Source organism: Antrostomus carolinensis, unplaced genomic scaffold, assembly GCF_000700745.2.
Source record: "Antrostomus carolinensis isolate BGI_N321 unplaced genomic scaffold, ASM70074v2 scaffold27111, whole genome shotgun sequence".
In the NCBI taxonomy this organism is placed as follows: domain Eukaryota; kingdom Metazoa; phylum Chordata; class Aves; order Caprimulgiformes; family Caprimulgidae; genus Antrostomus; species Antrostomus carolinensis.
In genome coordinates, this window is record NW_010292422.1 from 555 (window position 1) to 3,917 (window position 3,363).

Genomic DNA, 3,363 nt, shown 5'->3' on the forward strand with positions numbered 1-3,363 from the left:
TGATCTGGTTGCCTTAGGTGAAAGAGCTTTTATTAATACCAGCTGCTGGAACACGCACCCAATGCTGAACTTGTCCTTTCTTCCCTGTAGGTGTTTCTTCTCTCCTGTGAAGAACCTGCCTCCTTGTAGGGAAGAGAGGAGCCTGGTGTAGAGCCCTGCCACTGCAGGGAGCGGAAGGACAGATGGACAGGGGATGAGCTGGAGGGAACAGACTGACCAGACAGGAATCTTCTAGTGGTGATTCACTTCGAGACTAGCAGGGAAGGAGAGGAAAGGTTGGACCTTGGGGAACTTAAAATTCAGATAGTGCTGTATTTATTACAGAGAAATAAAGGAGTTTATTTGGACCCGTCATTTGTGCTTGTTCTGTATTTAATTCTCAAGCTAAAATTAAGTTCCCCAAATGTTAACAGTATCGGCCACGTGAAGGACAAGGCACAACTGTGTATTTCCTGCAAACAGGAGGTGCAGCCTGGCAAGGGCTGTGTGTGCATGACTGGGCAAAAGCAGACCCACAACTCAGCTGAGGCCAGATTGGCTGCACTCCAGGCAGAGGAGGGACTGGAGAGGTAATCAGAGATGTGTCCTGCAGTATTTTCAGTAACAAAGTATTTTTCCATTGATACTCTCTTCCTGAAGAGCTTTTCTGAGCTGGAGCTAAGAAAGTATGACCTCCCTGACTAGGTGACTCAGATACAGTTGATGGATCCTACTTAAAAGCCTTAGTGGGTTACACAATGTTCTCAAGGTCACCTCACTGGTATCAGGGTAAGTTTGGAGCTGCTTTCGTCTTACAGTCACTATAGCAGAACAGCCTGAGTGCTGCCTGCAGACTCCAGCAGGAAACCCTGCTCCTCATCTTAGTGTGAAAGAATTTTGAGGCTTCAGCTTGAGTTTTGGTGGCTCAGCAGTGAGACCATGACACTTTCAGATGCTTAGCTGCTGAATTTTCATTAAGCAGAATTAATCTGTTAACTGCTGACCTCAACCTGTTGAATATTGGGCAAGTTCCCAGCCACTTGCATGGATATGTGAGGAAGTCCAGGTCTAGATGGTGAAAGCTGGCAGCAAATACTGGAGGCTGGTGTTGAAAGTCCTGCCCCTTGTAAATGTCAAGACCTAAATCCTTGGTGGTAGATAATGCCCTGAGCTGTGCCTGGCCTTATCTGCAGTGCCTTGTGCTCTTCTGAGAGACAGCCAAGGGAAAAAGTAGATGGGGGAAGGGAAAATAGAAGGAAAAAAAGACTTGAAGCCCAAGGGAAAAGCAGTGAGCCCTGGCCCTTGCCGTTCCCCTTCCACAAACTTGTCCTGGTCACAAGGGGAAGGAGCTGGAGATTGTGGCTGAGTCACCAGGAGATGTTTTGGCCATGAACTCTCACCGAGTTTGTCACGATTGAGAAATCCCCAGGGCTGACGTACGTCAGTAGTTGGAGTTAGAGATCCAATTCAAATAGCAGAGGGAGCAAAGGCTTAGGACCATGTGCATCTGTTGGCTGTAGCAGCAAGTGTCTGGGGTCAGGAGAAGGCTCTTGGCCAGCTGTGGGCAAGGCCAGGACAGGGTCTGCTCGTTCCCCCCCCACTCACTGCAGTATCTGTTCTGTGAAGCTGGGATTTGAGCTGGGGAGCCCTTCCCACACAGCCAGGAGCAGAGGAGCTCTGCTGGCAGCTCTCCAGCCCTGTTCCCTAACCACTGGGCACTGAGGTGCCATGTCCCTCTCTGCCACTCATGGGGCCACCACCTGGTGATGAAGATGGTCCAGGTGACCAGCTGGCCCCCAGAGCTGAGTCAAAGCCAGTGCTTTCCCCACGTACCTCCGTATCTCACCGTAACGAACACGGTGCTAGCACAACTCTCCCCAGGGCTGCTCTCCTCTGGTGGGTGCCTGGGCATGTGACGTGGGGGCTGCTTGTGCCAGGCGCTGTGTTGCAGGCCGTGAGGATCACAAAATGCCGGGTGGCGATGGCGTTAGCTGCTGAAGAGCCAGGGGAGGGGCTGCGTTTCCAGCTGACACTGTCATCGTTTCAATAGCCAGATTTCCCAGCAACGGGGAATGGCCCCCGCAGGTTCCTGAGGTGAGTGTTACAGGGGGTAGAGCAGGGGCTGGACTAGATCATAGCCTGTTGGGAAGGCTGCCTGCTCCGTGTGTCCCACCTGCTCCATGTGGTCCCACCTGCTCCGTGTGGTCCCACCTGCTCTGAGTCTCAGACTTCTTGCAGCCTTGTGGTGTTTCCTGCCCCCAGTGTTTGCCCTGCAGCTCCTCTGGGCTGTGATGGTGTCAGATCTGCCCACCCTGCTCCTAACTGAGCCCAGTGCTGCTGCAAGAGCAGTTGTGATCTCCTCTGTGAGATGGTCGGATGCCACTGGAAGAACCTTCCTCAGGATCCTGCCTGCACCAGTCCTGCCCTGGAGCATGAGGTGGGGGGGATTTGCAGCCTGGAAGGAGCTGTGGGCAGTTCTTGGGACAGCAGCTGTACCTGTGCTGCAGAGCAGGAGGAAGCTGCAGGCTTTAGCAGCAAATGTGGGGTGGTGCAGCAGTAAGTCCTGGTCCATGTTCTGCCCTGGCCTGACAGGGGTGGCTCTGCTTGCTCAGTGACCTGTCCACCCTGCTTCATTTGGGTGAGTTCCATCTGTTCACTGAGCACTCTCGTACCTCATGCAGGAGGGAACAAAGCTGGCAGAGCAGGGTGAGCACGGGGCTGGGCTCGTACCTGCTCTTGCACTGTGCACCACCAGGTACTTTCCTGCACCCCTGGGTTGTCAGAGTGATGTCCATGGCTTGTGCACCAGCTGCACCTTCCTCTTGGTGCCCAAACGTCACTGTACAAGTGACCCAGCAGCAGTGCTCGGGCACTGTAGCATCATCCCTTTTTCCTGTGGAGATGCTGAGGTGTACAGGACACGTCAGGAACCTCTTGCAAACATCTTTGGCTTGGGGACACCTTGGTAGCAGGGCTGGGTGCTGCAGTGAGGGGGAAGGAGCCATCCCTGGATGGGGATGGGGTGGCATTAGGGTGGCTGATCCTGCCTGTGGAGGACAGGAGGTACCGGCTGGGTACGGGACACTGTGAAGCACCTCTGATCACCCTGCTGAGAGCTGCCAGGGGCTGGGAGCTGGAGGGTGCAGAGACGTGCTGGGGAAGGCCAGCCCTGGGCTGTGGCTGGCTGTGACACAGGGTGTCTCTGTGCCCTGTGGCGGGTGCTCCGCCCGGTGAGCCTGGCAGCCTGTCACTGTCACAGTGTGATGGCTTTCTGCACAAGGCTCCAGCTGTGCTGCAGCCGCAGCTCACTGCACCGGCTCCCTTGGGCAATGCCTTCTGGCAGGTGACTTGGGCAGCCACCCACACGTGTTTGCCAGTGGCTGC

At 54.8% G+C, this 3,363-nt stretch overlaps 1 protein-coding gene across 1 annotated transcript in view; it reads left to right on the forward strand.

Moving 5' to 3' along the window:
* Positions 1-3,363, forward strand: part of LOC104531923 (pre-B lymphocyte protein 3-like) — a gene marked incomplete at its 5' end in the record, with an annotated part of 5,072 nt that overhangs the window by 501 nt on the left and 1,208 nt on the right. The gene's annotated exons all lie outside the window — the stretch shown is intronic.